The sequence below is a fragment of the Tympanuchus pallidicinctus genome, unplaced genomic scaffold (genome assembly GCF_026119805.1).
Source record: "Tympanuchus pallidicinctus isolate F22 unplaced genomic scaffold, pur_lepc_1.0 scaffold10, whole genome shotgun sequence".
NCBI lineage: Eukaryota > Metazoa > Chordata > Aves > Galliformes > Phasianidae > Tympanuchus > Tympanuchus pallidicinctus.
This window is the reverse complement of record NW_026294619.1, coordinates 18,176,681-18,199,221: the sequence shown is the minus strand read 5'-3', so window position 1 is coordinate 18,199,221 and position 22,541 is coordinate 18,176,681. Positions and strand designations below refer to the sequence as shown.

At 35.6% G+C, this 22,541-nt stretch overlaps 1 protein-coding gene across 1 annotated transcript in view; it reads left to right on the top strand.

Moving 5' to 3' along the window:
- The window catches only part of ROBO2 (roundabout guidance receptor 2), an 872,799-nt gene that overhangs the window by 511,730 nt on the left and 338,528 nt on the right, over window positions 1–22,541 (top strand). The gene's annotated exons all lie outside the window — the stretch shown is intronic.

The following is a 22,541-nucleotide window of genomic DNA, read 5'->3' as shown; positions in this document are numbered from 1 at the left end:
GTGAGATAGGCATTTAATCAATTTTTCTCTCTAGTGTAGCTTAATTACAAAAGGGACTTATCATTTGGAAAGCTTTTGGGGTGTAACTGATTCGGTTACTTTCACACATGGCTTTCAGGGTATTTCTGAAGTATACATTAAGATAATGTAAGAAAGCTAGTTTCATTAAACTCAGTGCAAGATGGTGTGAAAGGGGAAAGCTGACACTTATCAAATATTTAAGGAAGTTATTGTTATGCATTTGCACTTCAAAGCTGCATACTTAAAAGAGGCAAGATGTTTGTGTCTAAGTAGTCTGATTATGAGCACTTGCGCATGACACAAGACAGGGAATGCCAGTTCCTCTTGACTGACATGAAACTGGTCTTTGGACAGATCTATAGTCTTAACGTAAACATCATATACCTTAATTTTATTCCTGGGAGAAGTATCCTGCATAAAAGATCCCTTGTTATCAATATAAGTCTCTCTTTTCAAACAGTTGTTTTGCTTTGCTTTGCTTTTTTTTTTTTTTTTTTTTTTTTTAATTCTGGTGCTTACACACATGAATTTTCATTTCTACTTAATTTATACCAGTCTTAATTTCTTTGGTACAAATCTGTACAATAACATACTAGGAATAGTACGTACTGTTCATTTCACTTTAACTCTGACTTTAACTTACTAATGATAATGAGGAACATCATTCAGCTTCTGTAATGTTGGACTACCTTCATATCTCAAATAGAAACTACATTAAGGTTATTGGAATAAGTAAAATTCAAACAAAACAAAGAAGTGGCTGTTATTCCATATTATTTTATCAGAATGTATCATTTCAGGTATGGTGAATTTTAAACAGCTTAGCTGTGGATAAAGTTGCTATTTTGCTCAATAATAAAAAGTAAGACATTAAAGATCTTTCTGCTTTTGTTGCTCTAGGTCTAATTTTTAAATTGTATTATGAAGTAGATTAGTTTGTTAGAAGCATCGTGCAGCTACTGTCTTCATTTTTACTAAGTACATCTTGTAAAAAAAATCTGAAAATCAAGGGAGGGATGTGTGTTCTAAATCACTTTTCTAATCTAAGTACTTGCTCTGTTTTGGATTTGACTGAAACCCTTTTTTAAGTTAATGAATTTTTATTTTTATCTCAATGATAGCAGGCTCATCTTAAATTATTTAGTAAATTTTGTTTGAAAAATAGAAAATAGGAAAGTTCTGGTTTGTTTTTTCTTATGGATATGGACTTTCAAGCTTTTTCAACCCAGAGGCTGATACTTGTCCATTCCATCTGAAAATGTGATATGGAAATTGAAGCTAGCATTCAAAGACCTCACAGAACGAAGTTGACTGAGTCAATCATGGCTGCCCTGCAATAAAGACTTGTGCTTATCAGCAGCAAGATTATTTAAGCAAATGAAACTATGAAAGACATGAAAGATCAAAAGGTCAATTTTCAAGCTCTATTAATTCTTTTTTTTTTTTTAAAGCTAGACTAAACCTCATGGTTTCAAGAGACTCATAAATTTGACTAGTCTATTTGTGAGGTACAACATCTATGATCTTAGTTGTGATAACAAATGATTGTCATGCCAAAGTGAGAAAGTGAGGAAGTCACTGTATCATTTTAGAGAAATCTGGAGTGACATTTCCATCTCCACCAAAATCCTTTTTGCCACAAGCAGTACTTATCCAAAGTATTTGTGTCAGACTTCAAACAAAACTGTGTGTACTACTGAACATTAATCGAGTGAATAATCGCATGAAAGGAACACCATCAAAGTTTATCCAATTCTCTGTTTTAAGAAATATTTCTAGTTTAGGAAATACAGTACTTTAGTTGTAGTACCAAAGGCACAAATGTCATTATAGTCATTGAACGAGTTGTCAGGTATTCAATCGTCTTTACAGAAGGTTTACAGTTTTCTTTGCATTCACATATTCCATTCCTTCATTAGTCCCACATGGTGAAAGGATATTTGACAAAGGACAGCTTTCCTTTTTGGTCTCTCAAGTTTGAGGGAGATGAAAATGATAGATTTTTCTGTTCCAAAGCCTTCAATGTCTATCTTTGTACATCTTCAATAAAAAAGATTATTTTATTATTATTTTATTATTATTTATATATATAAAAGTTGTAATTGTGTGTGTTAACTTATATGAACACTTTCTCAAGTATTTTTCATTCATAGGATACTACTATAGTTATAGTCATGGGCATGAATATAATCCTAGAATCACAGAACAGAATAATAGAACCATTGAATGTATGTTTTGCTTTGTAGAGACTAAACTTCAATTATTCAGGTCATTAAGGAAATAAAAAAGTACTTTAAAAGGATAACTTCAGCTAAAATTGAACCAGGTTTTTTTGTAGTGTTGGCATATATTGGAAAAGCATTAATGGAAAATTAATTAGATAGTTGATTTAGGAGTTAATATCTGTTCTAAATAAATAATTGACTGACCAATTTTCTGTATGAGGGAATTTATACACAGTAATATGCTATACTTAGTAATATACTTCTAGGAGACATCAAATTTGCAGTAGATTGAAGCAACATAGCTTTATAGCGGTAAATTGGTTTGTTGTATTTATTCTGTTGCTACTGAACAGGTCTCTGAGCTCTAAGAATACGTAATACAAGAGTCAAAATATATTTATTCTTACTTCTGTTAATTTTTAAAAAAATGATAACAATATGTTTTTGTCTTTTTTTTTTTTTTTTTTTTTTACTTAAAACATAGTTATTGAGTGATATGCAAAGAAACATACATTGGCTTTATGAAATGGAATGTTTTTTCCTGTGTTCCTCTTAACTTCCCCTTATGATAACGTCTAGTTAGCAATCTGAAAGGAAAACACTGAGTTATTAAATACTCTTACATTAAAATTAAATCCTATTCCTGCAGATGATATTTTTTTCCGAAGTATTACAGATGAATCTTTAACAATGCAACAAACAGAGAAGATGAAAATCTTCCTGTATAGCACATCAAATCACCATTCAAAATATGGATTATTAACTAAAAATGTTACTAAGCGATTTTGAATGATGGATCACTGTTCTAACAGCTTATGTTCCCTTTTGCAGTTATTCTGTGAGTTTCAGCAAATCTCTTCGACCATAGTTTGAAAACTATCATCCAGTGTCAAAAACTAGTGGCCTGTTGTCATCATTCTATTTCACGGAATTATTTCTTTGTAATACATAGCTGGAAAAGTATATAACTTAATAAATAATTGCTAGAAGAGTTCATAATGTGTGTTTTACTGTCAGTAAATCTCTGTGTATATAGTGATGCCATATGTTGTCATTGTTTTTTAGAGGTCTTAAAAAAAACTAAACAACAGTCAGCACTAGCCACACCTGCCCCCCAAAAAAATTAAGTAAAATAGACAACCAACCAACATCTGTTCATTGGCAATGAAGTCAAGACTCCTTGTTACTCATCTTTGTAATTGCTTACATCTCAAAATAAGATGTCCTGAAGTCAAGGGAAATCCTACAAGATGACGAGAGCCTTTCCTGAGACTTGATGGTAGCTCTTGCTACTCTGCGGTGAAATGTCTTGTCATGATAGATAGTAAGTTTAACTTTTACTATTAAGTTTCTATGCTTATGCTGTGTAAAACCAGCAGATCTACTTAAGAATCAGAACTGTACAGTGCTCTGTGTTCTGTTCCAACATGGAGTACTGTACAAATTTTGTTCCTTGTCCTGTGTTTCTTGGTTATTTTGAAATTTAAAATAGGTATTCCTTACCTCTACTCTCATTGGCTGTATTATCACAGGTGCTTTTATAAATTTATATAGTATCATAAGTACAAATAATGCTTAAACAAACACAGAAAACTCCTAAAATATTCTGCTGAAAAATATATTGCATTATGCAACATATATAATATATATTACTTTTTCACAGCATTTGTATTTATAAAATAATAATAATAATAATAAAAGATTACATTACAGAAGAAGAACTGTTTAGATATGTCTGGGGGGGGGGCAATTGGGAACTAGTGAGTTGGGATTTGAGTAAGATAAAGGAGTATCTATCAAGCTCCTTCTTTAAATTTTATTTTTTCAAACCCTCAGGAGCAGCATTCTAAAGAATATATTGCAAGTACTCAGTTTGGAAAATGAAAGTCCCATTTCTGTGAAAAATCATTTGGAACCCATCTGTTTATATTTCACAAAAGCGGCAAGTGCAAGACATATAAATGATTGAAGATTTTGTGACTTGCAAAGGGCAAAAGAGTGAATGAGACTGTCTGTTTTACTTCTCTTAGATTCTCTTTATAATCTGATGACTAAAATTGCTTCATCTGCTGCCAAAAAAGTAATTAGAATTAGCACACAGCAGTCTTGAGGTGGGACTTTTAGAACAGCTGAGGGAGAAATATGGAGAATACCTAATTTCAAAATGGAAATTGGGTGCAAAAGCCCTCAAGCTTTCGAAAGCATCTAGTTTTAAATGTGGAGAGCTGAGTAATGTTGTTCTAGTGTGCTTCATGGAAAGAAGTGGAATGTGAAAAGAAAAACTGCTCTGCAATCTACTGTATAGGATAAAGCCTACCAGAAGAGAAAGAAGAAGAACAAGACTATGTGTTTTTAGGGTGGTGATGCTCTGGAGTAGGTTGCCTAGAGAAGCTTTGGATGCCCCATCCCCGGGGGTTTCAAGACTGGATTGGATGGGGCCCTCGTCAGCCTGATCTAGTGGGTGGCAACTCTGCCCGTGCTAGGTTGGAACTAGATCATCTTTAAGTTCCTTCCGATCCAAATAGCTTTCCAGTACCTAAAGAAAGCTCTGCAAGAAAGACAGGGAGAGACTCTTTACTGGGTGTGTATTGGTAACATAAGGTTTTAAACTAAAAGAGAGTAGATTTAGATTACCTTCACTGCTCTCCCCTCATGAGGTACATCTATAGTAGCATGTCCAGTTGTGGAGCCCTCAGCACAAGAAAGACTTGGAGCTCTTGGAGTGGGTCTAGAGGAGGGTCACAGAGATTATCTGAGCAGCACTCCTCTGAAGAAAGACAAGTTGGTCTTGTTCACCCTGGAGAAGAGAAGGCTCTGGGGAAGCCTCATTACTACCTTTCACCTTAAATGGGGCCTATAAACAGGAAGGAAATGGAATTTCTACATGGGCAGACAGTGATAGGAGAATGAATGGTTTTAAACTATAAGAGAGGAGATTTAGGTTAAATGTTTGAAGTAAATTATTTACTCAGAGGGTGGGGAGGCATTGGAGCAGGTTGCCCAGAGAGATTGTGGGTGCCCATCCTTGGAGGTGTTCATGGCCAGGTTGGATGGTGCCTGATATTGGATCTTGGCAGCCTGATCTAGTGAATGGCAACCCCACCCGTAGCAGGGAAGTTGGAATTAGATGATCTTTAAGATGTCTTCCAACTCAAGTCATTCTTCTGTGATCTGTAAACTGTTGTTTTCTATTTGTGCATTCAAAATAGGAAGAGTGTATATGGCCCATTGCTTGGCTGCACTAGGTTGCCTTTAGAATAGTCTTGTAGGCAGCAGGTAAAGTAGGTGCCAGTTGTGCCATCTCAGCAAGTGACTGTAGAAACTCAGCTATCTTAAGAGTGCAAGTAGATAGTCAGACTCACAGCTCGAGTCAAGTTCATTGACTTCCTTCTGCTTTATGCTTGGGCTATTCTATTCCCTCGGGATGTGTGCCTTGCAGTTGCATATAAGACAATATGATACTGCATCCAGAAAGCAAAGGATTTTCTCTAAATAGATCACATGATTTTTCCAGCAGGTCTGAGAAGATACCACTTCACGAACAAGTACCTTGATACTTCTGAGAGACTTTGCTTGTATTTCAGTAGTACCTTTAGTATATTTACTACAGCTTTCTCATGTAACAAAATTTTACATGAAGACAAAGATAGAAAGGAACTTTTCATTTCCTACTTTTCAGACCATTGTGTTTTAATGTTTTTTGTGTTGTTTGTATTGTTCTTAAGTCTTGCATGTAGTTGGTATTTGCTTAGTACCATGTAGAAAGGAGTGAATGCTGACTCATCTCTCATGCTTTGTAGTAGCCATGGTGGCACTGGGAGAGTCTGGTGTGTGAAAGCCTCATAGGACTTGCTACCTGAGAAAATTCTCTTTTTTTTTTTTTTTTCCTTCTGAACCACAAGCATGAAAACTTTGTGGGAGAAAGCCCTATTTTGACTTATTTTTTTTCTTTTTAGTAATATTGCTTTTTGCTATGTGTATGTTACCAATAATACCAAATTAAAGGACTTTTTATGTATGTGTAGAACATTTTTGCAAAATCACCCCCTGTTGGAATCAGATAGTAGTAAGACTTATTCAGTTCTACTGCATCATCTTATATTCTGGTGGCTTTATAGACTTAAAAAAAATAATTTGAATGGGGAGAATTTCTATTCCTCCTTCCGAGGGAGGTGGTGGAGTCACCGACCCTGGAGGTGTTCAAGGAACGTTTGGATTTTGCGTTGAGGGATACAGTTTAGTGAGAACTATTGGTGATTGGTGGATGGTTGGACTGGATGATCTTGTAGGTCTTTTCCAACCTTGGTGGTGATTCTGTAATATTTTTTTTTAATAAAAACAAAATCATTTTAAAACACCATATAGTTAGACAGTTTCAGTGAATGTCCACAAAGCTATCTGCTGTATTATTATTTATTGTGAATTGTTTTTGTTTAAATATCACAGCATAAGTTTACATTGAAAGTGATTATTGTGATATGGACTGATAAAGTAGGATGACGTTGTAAACTGTCTTCACTTATAATGTTCACTTGCATTTAGTGGAAAGTGAATTCTGGACATAATGTCAGTATTGTGTGTCTTGACTGAGAACTAATTAAAAAGCAGGAATGTTTCCCCATGTGAAAATTTAACTTTTTCAGAAGCTCTTCACAGTTTAAAGGTCATGTAAACTTTACAGACAAGGCTTTAAAAGAGTTTGTTGACAAGCCATTTGCATTTTGAAGAGAACAGATGTTGGAAACATCTAACATCTGAAATACATGTCATATATTTGTGTGTTTAGCAGCACCTCTTTCTGAGCTGTCATTCTCTATTACAGCACTGTATCATAAATAATGTGTTGACTCACTCTTACCTTTCTGTTTCACTGTAGAACAGGCTGTGACCAGTAAAGTGTATTGACATATCCAAGGGCTGAGCTGGTTAAAGTAGAGAGACATTAGTCATTTTGTGGTGTGGTTGCAAGTTTACTTATGAGTTAGAGGAAACTGAAGAGACAGATTTTTCATTCAGCTTTTTCCCTCCTCTCTGCCACTCACACCTGAGAGACTTAGTTCTGTATTGCAAGCTACAGGCTATGTTGCTGTTAGGAAACTGGTGCCTACTTATGTATAAGCTGATATTGATAATAACTCAATTATATATACTTTAATATATCACTGCTTGCTGATGCAGGTGAATTTAATAAGGAGGTATCTGTTTTTAAGCTGGAGAAAAGCAAGGTTTCTTTCTAGTTTTCATGTAACTGATGGGGTGAACTCTGAGGAAACCTGCATGTGATCTAATGATGTGAGGATTTTCAGCTTTCATAGGCAGTTTAATCAAAAACTTAAGGGCAGATATTTTTATTTAATAATTTAAGGTTATAAGTGGGAATAACCTCATTAAGTAACACTTGAAGAATGTTAAACTCAAAGTGCCAAAGAAGTTGATATGCTTAATTTTGATTCTTTACTATTATGTCTATATCTCTTAAATTTTGATTCTTTACTATTATGTCTATATCTCTTTTCACTATTGTGGATATTGCTGTGTAGGGACCTATAGAGGCCTTACATAAATAGGCAAGTTTTATTGATTTAACTTAAAACAGTTTTAAAAGCAATTTTAGCTATGTAGATACTCCTGTTTAGATTTAATAACGTTTTCTTCAGTTTACCTTGATGCCTGGTAGATTGATAGCAACCAGAATAAGCCCCTTGAAATAACAAAGACATTCTTTCAAATATTCAAGGTAATGCATAAGGAGACTATGTTATTTCAAGAAAGTAAGGATTATCATTCAGGTGCTTAACATTTGTGCTATACTTTCTGTATGGGAACTGCTGAATCACAGCCTGAACCTCTGATTGATCACCTGAGGCAAGCAATGAGTCAGCCCTGGGAGCACAGATGAAGGCAATTCACCTGTGCTACTGGAAGGGGTGGAGTCTGGTTCCACCTCTCCTAGACCTATTTAAGAGCTGGCTACCAGTAGAGAAGGTTCTCTTTTTGGCGATTGCTTCTCTTGGAGTCTTCTCAGCAAGCCCAGGATAAGGGTAAGCTTTCGATCCATTCTTCTTTGGTACGATAACATGTTTAGCCTAACTTTCCTATATATTTCTTAATAACATCTGTATATTCATTGATTATACGCTTGCTTTTTCCAAAGAGTATAAAGTATAATACAGACTAAAAGTTTTAAATTGCTTTTGTATGCGTGCATGTATAACTGCGATGTTATAGATATATAAGCAGAAATTGAAATCCAGTTTGTAAGTGATGGCATTCAGGTTGATTTTGTAAGTTCAGTATTTATATATGAGACACGATATGCGCGCAAATCAAAATGAAAGGTTTAACATGTAATTAGAACAGCACGCTATGGATTTGCAGCTGGTGAGACTTCAGTTATGAAGTTGTTAGGCTGGCAGTATCTGTGTTTCTAGATGTTTGTATCTACACTAGTAGTATCTTGTTGATTAACAGGCTTTTGATAAGGTGTGTCATCCTTTCGAGATCATTTTATGTGATATATGTCATAAAAGTAAGGTTCTGGGAGTGCATGATTAATAAACTAAATCTGACTTGCTTTTAGATTGAGTCTTATTTTTTATTTAATTTCTTAATTTATTTGTACTTTTAAAATGGGATTCTAAAGCTTGTCCACAAATTATGAACAAGCATACTTTATTACGCTTACTTGCGGTGTGTCAGTGAAAAATAACTTCATAATTTTCTGTAACACTTTGTTCCTATTGCTAAGTATTACATCATGCCAGGCTGCAACCAAGTGAAGTTCTCTATAACTAGTACTTGAATAAACACTTCAGACCAGGAGATTTGTTATGATGAAATATGTATTTGAATTCTACTGGAACAGGAAAATCAAGATATTTTAAATTCTATCCATCTACTACCTCAGTAATAGGTATGGTAGCTGCTCTGTAAAGTTATGTATGGTTTGACCAGAACATTTGGATGTGCATAATGTCAGTAAACTTAGTAACATTGTGCTGAGTTTATTTACATTTACTAATGCACATTCAACATGTATTCTATATGCTATACATAACAGTAACAATAGTTTCTGTTTTGATATTATGGATTCATAATGCTAAATATGGAAAAACTCAATAGGGAACAGAATTGTTCTGTATGCAAATACCTCTAGTTGGTGTTCAGTTAGCTTTTTGAAGACTACTTAGTGTAAGGAATTAATCTGCAGTTGGAAATAATAAACGTTAGAGGAAGATTACATAGGCTACCTAATGGAAGAGAGTCGCTGTGAGTACACTGGAAGTCCGTAACTATGAAACAGTCATCAGAACAGATCAGTAACTCAAGAAATAATCAGCAGATTGCCTATGCCTTACCTCCCCAAAGAGGGAGGAGGCAGTAAAGTCCATCAGCAGGGAGATGAAGATAGTTTCCAGGACATTCATCTTCATGGAAATACTGTTATTGGCAGACATCACGTGGCCCTAATGAGAGCAGGTGTGTTCCCTCACGGATCCAAGCCAGTTGTGGGTGGTAATGAAACAATCTGTAAATGAGGTTTTAAAGAGTGCAATACTTCATCACTGGCACTGTTGTCAACATGCAGACAGCCCTTCCCTCTCTTTAGAGTGGAATGCATTTAGGTGCAGATTAAGAGTGATGACAGAATTGAGTTCAAAGCACACCCTGCATAGTGTCAACAGGCCCTAATGATAACATAGTACCGCTTCCCTTAAAGAGTTTCATGTCTTATTCAATGTAAATGATAAAAATGTGGCATTTTAGAACCAATGATGTGTTTTTCTATTGATGCTGTCATAGTAGGCATCTGCTGAAAGAAGAGCTGTTTGTCAGATCCCATTTTTCTCAGTGATTCGTCAAGCAGTGATGGTTCATGCATGCAGCATCAGAAGCAAATAACTTACAGCAGTGTCCTGAGCAGTGTATTGCTTTATTAATCTGCCACCTACTCTTTAATTTTTGAGGTGAGATGGTTGGAGAAGAGAGAATAGAGGTGATAGGAATAAAGGAAGTCAAGTAAAAAGCCAGGCACATCATAGACTACTGTCTTAAGAAGTAGATATTGCCTAATTGTACGTGAGTCCAAGATATTTTCTAATGGGAAATATTGTGGAGGATCCGTACAGTATGACATTGAATGTCTGAATTAGTAGGCTACTACCCGGAGACCATGAGTCTTAGGTAGAGAGAGTTTATGGGAGCCTAAAGAGTGGAGGGTAGTATTGTACTGTACTTGCAAACCTTGTGATTCTCTTTGTTGTGTGTTTGTTTTTTTATATGAAGAGCAAATATGAATTTGTGTGTATATATACATATTTCTCTTATTTGTGTAATTTAATTCCCAAGTTCTGTTTTTGTACCTTGAGTTCAAGACAATTTGCTACGTTCTTCAGAGTAAATTTTATTCTCTGGGATTTGCTGGAAGGATAGGCAGTAATAAAACTCTAAAGTAACTAGAAGTTAAATTAGCAAACTGTGAAGAATTCATGGAAGAATCTCAACTATGCAACAAGTGGTCCCAAAAAGTGAAAGCATATGAGCTTCTTGCTACTGCCTCGTGTTGAAGTACACAGTAATAATACAGCAAAGTACTTCAATTTCAAAATAGTATAGGCCAGAACTCTACGAGAAACCAGATGTCGTGCAGTGAGCTCATTCTGGAGAGAAGAAAGGAATGTTTCAGGAGTCAAAATTTTTCTAAATCATTGGATACTTGTGTTATGTTAATTGAGATCAAGAGGAAGGTGAACCATGAATTTTCTTTACAAGACTGCATTTGTAAGCTTAAAATATTTGGTAAATTAACTATGATACCTTTCTCTGTCAGTTGTGTGTTTGTATTTATATTGTTTTGCATTATTAATAAACTATTAATAAGCCAGGATTCACCTCTTACCGGACCTCAATTAAGAGTTGGCAGAGGAGACAAGAGTATCTGGAGATTTCTGCATACCTGGGGCCCTCTGAAATTATGTAGTTTCTTTCCCATTTTTCTGTGCCCGCTGCTGTTGCATTCAAGCAAATCCTCACTTGCTGCAGCCTGGTTCTTGCTGCTCTTCTGTTGTTGTTGCACTTACCATTGTGTTACAGTGATAAATACCTAAAATGAGCATTCACTTACCATTTTTGAAAATGTATTCTCTTCTGTAACTTCTTGAATGTTCTACCCTTGATGCATTTAGAAGATTTCCTCTGGAAGGAGGAGTCTCACCTGGAAATTCTTGGAATCTATGCTTACAGAATACACACGAGTAGCTACAGCCTAGAGTTATAGTCAGAGAAAGTATCCTTTGTTTCATTGTCAGTATATACATGTTGCTCTCTAGCTAGGAAGTTTGGTTCTTGGCTCCTGTGATCGTGTAACTAATAGCCTTGAACTGCCTATATGTTACTCATTTCACTACTGTAAAAAAAAATCTGATGTTTTGTCTGACTCTTTTGCCACTAAAGACAATGTACAGAGGTTTAATGAGATTAGTAGTGTTAGAATAGTTAGAGTAAGCCTTTTCAGATGTACTGGAGCTTGGTTTCTCACAGATAGTCATTAATTCTATTCATGAAAAGATAAATCATTATCTTAAATGTAGTGACATTTCCTGGCCCGCTACCTGTGTTCAAAGGCTGCTCCAGAGCAGAACACTTCTGGGGGTAATGATCAGACCTTGACCAAATATAACAGAAAATTACCAGCAGATTTTTCACAAAAACAGGTACTAATGCCACACTGAAGAGTGCCTCAGTTGCCTGCCAAAAACAGATGTGTAAATGAGTTTTATTTGTTGGGACCAATTATTGTGTAGGTGGCATTCTATCATGAGTTTTTTCTTTGTAATTTTTTTCCTGCTTAACTACTAATTACTTGAGAGATTTATTACTGAGCCTTTTCATGGGGAGCTAGAAACAACAGTATCAAAAACCTATGCAGATTAAAAACGCAACAACGAAAAAACAATCTACAAACATTTAGGAGTATTGTTTCTGATGTGCAGTAATCTTTATTTTTCAATTAAAGATGATAACCAATTTTTTTTATTCTGAGAATAACAAAATATGCTTTCATTTCTGAAAATAATCTTGTATCTATTCTCCTACATTGTTTCACTCATTGTTTTTGTTGTAAATTTTCTTGAAATTGATTTTTTTAGATAGAAAGTGTAAGTAGAATATTCTTGGTGAATGCATATTGTTTTTCCTTTTTTGCATCAATTTTTCTACGTTGTGTAGAAAAAATGCTTGATATAATCTGTGTTTTATTGTGGAGGATGAAAAATAAGAGACTTCTATATTTCTTCTACGCATAGACTACATACACATAGACTTCTACGCATAGCAACAGAAAGGTAGTAAAACATAAGGGAATGGTATTGGTGTATAGCTACTCAAACATCGGGAGTATATCCTTTTTTTTAATCCTTAGCCTTCTAATTCCCCTTTTTCTTGTTATATATGTTTATATCTTGTTTTTAAGGCACTTACAAATTTTCTGTCTTAAAACCAACTCTCTGAAAATGAAGGACCTGCAAATGAAGCACGACATTAGAAGTCAAACACCCATGAATATTATGTGACTGGGAATTGACCATTCTTACTAGGCAGAAATATAATAAAACCAGGTCTTGGACAGAGGTTTTTCATCTCTTACTAATCCAACAATATAAAAAGAAAACAAACAAAAACAAACAGTCCAAAGCCAGAAACTGTAATAGAAGAATGACTTATTGCAATATAATACCTTACAATGGGCTTTTTATAATGCCATCTCTAATAAGTTGTCAAAGGTCATAAATTCCTACAGAAATACTTATTTTTGAACTGTGCACAGTATCATGCACATTAATTTCCACTGACACTTGCCTCTTCTTCTGTCTCTCCCCACAGCCTTCTCTGCACCCGTGCTAAGGGAACAAAAGCTTACTAGTCACAACAGGAAAAGATCTTAACTACATGTTGCTTTGACTGTAAATTGAGCCATACCAGCTACTTTGAAATTAAAACTAATATCCGTTATTATGAAAAAAATGGTCTGAGAGAGCAGACAAGTGAGATTTTCCTCAACAAATCAGCCATTCTTGATGCTGCTGTATAGAGAATTTGGTAGTTACACTGAACTGGGTTGTGACAGGTCTCTTATGCATGTGAAAAGAACCCTCTTCCTACCTGCCCTCAACACAGACTGAGCCTCAGATGAAGACACTGACAGCTTCTTCATCATTGTTCAGGGAAAGGGGTTATGTATACGCTTTTTGAATGCACAAGGCACCAAAGAGGAGTGAATTACAACCAACACTGTAACTCTAGGGTTCCTCTTGCTGGCTCAAAAACTGATGCTTTATGACAGGAAAGTGCAGATTTGTTATAAATTTATGCTGCTAATTCAGATTTAACTGAACATTTTTGATAGGTGAACGTGACAGCAACCAGGCATTGTGCCATGTTGTCAGCCTTCCCAGAATTGGCATGAAAGCATATGGCCAGCATAGAGTTCATGTTGTATGCTGTGGTGGAGTTAGCAGAGGTCAGATTTTGTGTCCATGCTGATATTGGAGCAAATGCATACTGTAGGGAAGTTCAATTATGGAATTGTAGACTTGGTGGCAGTGTTGAAAGGTATCTAGACTAAAATTGGCAAAATAATCTCAGAAAGATACTGCTTCAGCAACAATTAATATAGTATAACTGAACCCCATCTTTTTATGACATGGACTTAAAAAAAAAAAAATGTGTTTACTGTAATGAAAAATAAATTCTGGAATTTAGTGGGATTATATATTTGCTACTTCTGATGGCAAACCCACAATGAAAAAGTAGCTCCAAGTTATATGCATAAATATCACTTCAGTCACGATTTCTATTTTGCTAACAGACTCTTAAACCAGATTTTGATACCTGTTCTTCTAGTAATTCTTAAATTTACGAATGGTTCCATATGTGGCATTTTCTCAGGCTTATTTCTTTATTAACTAAATTCAAGGTGCAGAAGAGTCAGGTTTGCAGATCTCGATTTTACCTGTGTTGTTAGCATGTTCTGAAAATGCTGTTTTAAACTTTCATGGGAAAATTGTGCTGGCGATTTGTGCCATTCTTTAGTGCATAACCTTGCATTTTATCAGTACTCATAGTTTTAGAAGGAAGCTTTTGCAGAATGTAATTCTTTTCTAAAGCTTTATCAACTCTCCTAAGTACAGTACCATAAAATTAAAGAAGTGTTTCATTTAAACCTTAAACCTTTCTAAAAGGTTTTAATTAGCAATTTAATGATAAGTGTGAATGAGAATATGGCTGTGTTTGCTCATTAAATTAGATTATATTAAATAACACGTTTTGGTTTTGTAGGGTATGTTCTTGTTATGACAAGCATGAATATGTTTCTAAGAGGGTCGATTAGCCTTTTGGCCTCTCTACTTAATAATTTTCTCATTCTTTTATGGAAGTTCCTGTTTGTCTCCCATCAGGATTATTGGAATCTGGGACCTTGTCTATAATTGTATACCAACAGGGATGGCATGATGTCTCTCCACTGCATTAACTTTATCGTTTCCTGTAAAACATTAACATGGCAAAGAATCTGAGCTTGTAAATGAGAGCCCTGTCCTCGTCTTGATCTGAGAAATGAAATTTGTAATTCAAATGAGAGAAGTTAATGAACTTAGTGCACAGGCTGGAAAAAGTGTTATAAGTGCCAATTTGATCTGCCCATGGATGCTTCCAAACATTCCCATTAAGGTATTGATTATGTCCATTTAACAAAGTGAAGGGGACTGTGAATTCCCTAATGATTTTTGCATTACACCAGTAGTGCCTACATCCCCAAACAAATGGAACCTGTCATGGTAATCCTTAATTTTTCCTTATAAACTAAACTTAAGAATTTTATGAACTTTATTTATATTTTATTTATTTCCAAGTCCAAGTAATGGCAGAGGGTCTTAACTCTGCAAATAACAACTCCCATCTCAAAAATCATTGTAGTTTTGTAATATATCAATATGTATGATGATGTAATCGCGGTGATAATTTGGAAGTTCAAAATCTACTACTTGTGGTTAGAGAAATTGCAATTTCTGTACTGGTTACTAACAGTTGTCAATCTAGCTGTCAGTAGTTGATGTTGCACAAACTGTTCAGGCGCACTTACATGCACAAAGCTTTATTAGTGGGGCCCATAGCTGATGGCATGCATCAGCTTCAAAGTTACATTAGCTGGAAAACAGAAACAAGTAGAAAAGAGGACTGAAAGGGACAAAAGACCTGTTGTTAGTAGTCAGCTGGAAAGAAAAATGAAGAGTATTCCTGGAAGTGTTCTCTTCCATGCAGTCCAAACACTTCTGCTATAGAAGATAGTATTATCAGGGCCTGGCCAAACTCCTGACTACATGTTCTTGTTTACAGTACAGTATGCACTTGTGAAACCATGTGTGATCAGGTACAAGTCTTGCAAATCGGTTGGTGGCCAAGCTTTGTGTGTATGAATATTATAGGAACCTGCCCATTGGATTTGTTTTTGATTGGCTTCTGTTGTGTTATCTGTAAAGTGCTGAAGTTCTAAGCTATAATACAGAAAGGGAAGGAAAGAGATCTTATCCTGGGCTTATAGGTTGGAAGCTGTGAGGCAGAGAGTGATTCAGGGATTAGCAAACTGTTTGCTGCAAGAAACTACTACAGCAGTAGTTTGTACCCATCAGCATAAGGCTGCAAGCAGAAGAGCACTTGAAACAGTCAGAGAGGCATTGCCACGGTGTCACTGGGGTGTTTGCTGATTAAGAGCCTCAAGGTTACAAGTGAGGGTCAGGATACAAAATTTGAAATAGAAAGCCTCTAACATTAAAAATGTTAAGTCAATGAGTAGCCATGCCTCCTGTGATCTGTGTAGGAGATTTGGTGCTGTAAAGGTTGATTTCTAAATAACCTACAGAAGATGTTTGAGTGATAACAACAGCAGCTGCTGACTTAGCACCTCATGTCAAGTAACAGAGTGAAGCACTAATGTGCAACTGCAATTACAGATTTGCAGCACTTCTGATGTTTTTTCTTTCAAGTTGTGAAGTGAGCCTGCTGGCCCATGTTTTGCTTTTCCTGCAGAGACAAATTCTATACTCATGTAAATAACTAGTTTGCTTAACTTGAAAGATTGTGTGTACCACCTTGCAGTGATTTTACTGCATTACCAATCTAACTGTCTAATGTAACTTGAGTTTGTAAGTTACTAACTGATGTATAAACTGTGGACCTCACATTTAACAAACTGTTCTGATTGCCAGACAATATTTTCAATATATAACTACACAGAAGATCATTTTAAATAAGGTCAGTTTTTATACTACAAGTGTAAATTTCCTCTAAAACATGTATATATGTGTAACTGCAACTCTGCAACTGATAAACCAATGCTTTTCAATTATTATTATTTTTTTATTATTTTTGTAGATTTTAGTTTACTGCTAAAGAAAGTAAAAATTAATCAAGAAAACAAATCTGCTAGGTTTCCTGGAAATTTAAGTATGCCAAATTAGCAAGAAAAAGATATTTTACATGAAAATAGAGGACTTTACTTACCCCCAAAAGCTCCACTGTACATTTAAGTTTGAAAGACTTGAAAGGTAGCCTTTGCTAAATGCAGACCTTGAGCAGTGGCATGCTTGAACATAGAACAAGTCAGTGTGCTATTGATTGGAGTACGGTGGGATAAATGTGTGGCTTCTGCCCTTAATGGAAGCTGATTGTTCAGGGATGTGCTGGCAAGGCTGGTCGATTATTTAGCTGTTGTTTACTGGGGAGGACGATATCAATTTTCCAGAGGGATGATTGGTGGGATGTCAAGGCTGTCACCCTTTTCTTCTCATCACTGACAGACAGCTGAGTGACAATTACAGTCATGGGACATTGTCTGCATTGGCATATACACCAGAGGATAACTGGCAAACAAAAAAAGGCAGCAGCACTTTAAAAAAGATATAATCAGCAGTTGTCAGGACTAGTTATATATATGATGTCTGAATAACAAGACAAGAGTGTCCCGTCTCAGACAGTGACATAAACTGTACTGGGTATTCCTTAACCCACATAGAAATTAACCCTGGGGTAGTTAATAACTGTTGCTAGAAGTCAGTAGCAATTTAATTGGGAATTAAGCTTCAAGAAACTGTATTTTCAGGCAACTCTCTGAAAATAAAAGACAGTTTTTCTGCATAACTTCAAAATGGTGTAGATTACCACCAAATTTGTAAATTAAAAAGCCTCTCAAAGTGCATACTCAATTCCTTTAGGAATCCTCTGCTGGAAATCTTCCTAAATACTATCCCAACAGATAGTCACATAGCAAACTTCGAGGGTAATTTGTGTTTGCATTAACGTATTTAACCTGCCAGTCCAGATTACACAGACTAAAGTAAACTTTAGATCCTTAAAGCATTATTTTATGCTTCACAGATAAAATACACTAGGTCTATGTAAATGTTTCTCATGAATTATTATCTTATAATACATGTAGGTCATTATGCAAAAGACTTCCTCTTGCTCCTATGAAATCACATGTAAAGCTTTTTATATGCATGTTGAGGACTTAGGAACATAGTTCTGCGTTATACTAATTGCTGTTGCTTTCCGTGGCCTCTCAAAGTTGAGCTCAGACAAAGACTTCAGAAAAAAAGAGAGCAGAGGAATATCTTATATTTAGACCAAAGTGTTATACTTACAGTGAAAAACACATCTGACTTATCTCCAATCAACTGCATTCTCTTTACTGATTTTTTTTTTTCTTGCCATTCCTCCCAGAAGTTCTCTGTTGAGGGAACATTTCAAAGGGTATTTCAGATGTATGTTCCTGAAACCTCAGTTACTGTTTTGACAGTACACTTAAATTTATCTCAGAGTTTTACTTCCTCCTTCTCTTCACAAACATGCTGTAGTAGAAATGCTCAGACACAGCTTGAACCAGAGATTGAGCACCTGGTGAGAAGGCAGGGCAAACCCATGGGAGCTCATGTGCAAGCAGTGCAGCTGAGTTACCTGAAGGGGTGGAGCCAGGATCCACCTCTTACCAGACCCCATTTAAGGCTGGCAGTGGAGGTGAGGGTATCTCATCTGGAGATCCCTGTATACCTGAGATCTCCCTGAGGCAAGCAGCTTCTTTCCTTTATTTCTGTGCCTAATGCTGTTGCGTTTGAGCAGATCCTTACTTACTGCAGCATAGGACCTTGCTGCTGTGTTGTCACTCCTGCACTTTCCATTGCATTAGGTGTGCCTTTCTCAGGTCATTTCTTTTTGGCAGTATGTACATTTGTAAAGAACTATTTTCAAGGACGTAGCGCATGAAAAATAAAATTTCTGAGGTCATTAATACAGCTACTGCCATCAAACTAGGCTGATGCACTAGTTTCACAGAAACAAGATCAAATATCCTACTCTTTTTATGTTTTGTTGCTCTTCTTTTTTTATGTTTCAGTAAAAAAAACTAATAAAAGATTATGCATGCTGCACTTGTAAAAATCTGTACCAGCAGAGTTGATCAAGTGTCACTGTTGTCACTGCCAAAATGCACCACCCACCGCCTCACTGTACTCTCATTTACTGTTTGGTCTTCATAAACGTTCAGCAAATGTCAGAAAATGTCAGGTACCTTTTTTGCAATGGAATATAGTAAGAAGGTTCAACCTCTACTGCCATACCACCAACATCTGCCTCTCATGTCACAGACCAACATAATAAAATAGTAAGATTTTAAAGTTTCTTCCTGCTGTATTGACAACGTTGTCTGACAAATAACTAATTCTGAGTAACTTATTTCATACGCAGTAAAGGAGATGTAATTTGCATTTTCCCAATACAATGAGTCTTTATCATGTTTGTATTACTTGTTACCTCAATTTTTCTTGATTACTCGTTATGCTTAAGCATTATTTAATGATGCTACTGTGAGTGCAAGTTAATTTGTATTTTTTTTTTAGATCTCTAATATCCCTCTGCTCACCCCCAAGATGAGGTTACATTAGTATGTTTAGAAGAATCTTCACAAATAGGATTTATGACTAGAAATCTATGTGATTCCAGGTACAAGAAAAAATTTGTAACAAATTGCACTTTAGGATAAATTGCCTAATGCAGTAGAGAGATAATAGTATGATATATGAGTGGCTTTCTCCAAACTGAGTGACATTAGAGAATTACATCAGACTCTTGTCTTCTTCCATTCTTTCCAATTTTGTGTTTACCTGTTTACCCTGAGTACTTTCTATTTTTTTCTTCTCTCAATGCTGTAGCACTTTTCAGGTCAATGACTGATGTGAAAGATGGATACAGTGATACCAGCTTTTTCATACCTTTTATTTGTAAGCAGTGGTTGTCCAGCCTGAGGAAAAAAAAAAAAAAAGTGGCAATGCTTTTGATTAACATTTAAGTTTATTTTTTATGGATCTCATGAAAAACCAGATACACGTGATTATGAATTTCCCTTTCTAAGCCATCAGCTAATTGATTTTGTACTGAGCTCATTAAAAATAGATACTTCACCTTTCAGAGGACTGTCTGGGAAACCTAAGGCAGGGCATGGCTCCTCAGGGACAGCATCGACTGACCGTTCCATCAGGCAGGGCAAGAGTGGCCATGGTGCTTGTCAGAGCTGTAGTATGTTTACTTCATCTCCCTGCAGATAAACATTTGCAAGGCAAATAATAAATTAGCCATTAATCAGAAGAGTGCCTGTGTTTGATGAACCCTGAATAGAGTGGAGATGTCAGGTAAAGAGACAGAGTAAACTGACGTTGTAGATTGAGCCATATGGAAATGACTGCTAGCAGTTTTGAAAGCTTTTGTGCTGTGTTTTCAAAAGACTCTCAAGGTTAAAGTAAAAAAAAGACTGCAGATTTGAGGCAAGCAGAGGTTGCTGGTTTTCAAAATGATAGTACCATGCAGTTTTTGTCCTCTGTTAAATCTACATCATTCTTCCAATGCATACCTCTGTGTGATACTGAAAAGAATAACAGTTTTACAGAAATGGTACAGACTACCCTATTATTACCAAATTATTCAAGGCATGCGTTTGTTTAGACTTAATGATCTCAGTACATCTTTGGGTGAAAGTTCAGATTTCTGATTGACAGTATTTCTTAAATATTAATTTGTATTACGTTAAGTAGACTTTTTTTTAGTAGCATTTGCAGTTTAAATTAAACCACTTTTCTCTGAACATACAGGGAAAACAGCAAGCACATTCTACTCTGTCATTATCCAAGCAGTTTTACCGAGGATTGAGAGTGTTTTAATGGCTATTCTTGTAAACAGAGCTGAAAATAATGACAGAATTTGGTAATTCCTGTTTTTTGGTACTTTGCTTGAGCATTGTTCTAGAATTTTTAAATAGTTCTAGTTCATCCTTCAGATGGCCAAACAACTAAAACTTTCACAGCTAGTGTTTATTTTTTTTAATGATTAGCCCAAATGATTTTTAATTCATGTAGCCCAAGTAGAGCTTATGTAAATAATTTGAAAATAAAATGTAGGAGTGCTATAAGATTTCCAAAATCAAAATGAGACTTGTGATGTTTTTCGTCTTAACTGACATGAAAAATGGCAGTCCTTACAAATAGTGCATCAATTGTTAGTACTGCAGTATGAACTCTGCTCTAGATTTCCTCTTTGCCTTCAAGTGTCTCAGAACACAGTATTAAAAACAAATAACCTGCACCTTTTAGTCTTGAACGTATATATTTTTTAAATATTATGAATAGAATTGCAAGTTTTTAAAGCAATCAGAATATTTAAGACCTTTCATTTTCACCTCTGCTCATTCAACACAGTACAGCTCTTAAAAATGAAGCAGTTAGATCTCAGAGGAGGATCTTTGATTCCTAAGTTCACTTATTCTTCATCTCTACAAGCTAAGCTTGCCTTACCTCTTTAAATCATTTCAATCATTAATTTTGAATTAGTACCTGTTCAGTTCATCAGCACAACCTCAAGTAAACATTTTAATAGAAAAAGATAAGCTATTGCATATGGCTAATTGCTTTTTCTAAAAAGTAACAGATTCAAAAGTTTAAAAAAAAAAAAAATTAAGTAGTGTTGGTCCTTAATAGTGTGAACAACTCAAGATCTGTCTGGAAGGCTGATATTGTAACTTGTACTCTGTATTAGGAAACATTTGACTACTGCTGGAAACTTCGGTGCAGGTGAATGACTCAGCACAAAAAAAAGGTTTTCTTCCAATAATTCTCTTTAAAAATTGAAAATGGAAACTTGATGAGAAAGAGATATGCAGGTTGGCCAAATTCTTTGCTGACAAATCGTATCATATTTAGCTATCGGTGAGTAAAGTGAGAACAAAAATGCTATGAAAGTTTTTTTCCATCAGATAGGGTAACTCCTGAAATACATTTTTTTTTTAAATTTATTATTGAAGATAGCTGTTGTTTAATAACTTACTTGCCATGAGCTCACTCGTCATTTCTGTAGGTCACCAAAGAACTTTCTATTCTTTTATTCTGCATGGGTATTAGAAAGAATGCCTACAGAGAGAAACTGAAAGAAAATTGTTTTCAAATGTAGGTGTTTTCTCTTGTTATCGGAGCAAGTCTCAGTAGCCATTTATAATAACATATTGTTCATTTTTTTTTATTTTAGTCAACTGCGTGGTACCAAAATTAATAGTGACCCTTCATATTTCAATTTTCTATGAATTACTTATGCTCTTAACTGAGCTTTAGAATGTGATACTAGCTCTCAATATGTTTTCAAGAAGTGCAGAATGCTAGTCAGCGTAAGAAATGTATACATGTAATAACTGAATCATGGAACTGGAATGAAACAGCTTCTTCATTATTCATAGCTCTGTTTTGATATAAACAATATTTTTTACACCGTGTGCTCTAATATATCTGTACTTTGGGCATAAATAGCTGATGCCCCAGAACGTGCACAAAAAGCTCCTCATCCGATAAAGGTCAGAAAACTGACCTTGAAAAAACAATTCTGTGCTCAAGGGGCCAGAAGTCTCATGACTAGACTATTTCAGGCTCTCAGCATTCTGTCTTTGGGAAGGATTTGAGTTTGCCACATACAGACAGGAGATTGAACACTCTCTCATGTATCACTGCATGATATTGATACTGAAACAAGTGTTTCTCAAAGCGTTCCTGAGGCTGGATGTCTCTGGTGGTCAGAGGGCTCAGGACCTAAAGCCTTGGCTTTGCATTACCCCTTAGCTGGCCTTAGGCTGCTGCAGCATGTGCTTCCTTTCCTGCAGCTAATTGTTTTGTTCCCTGTCTGTAAAAGGTGAACAGGAGTCTAGACAGCATGAAT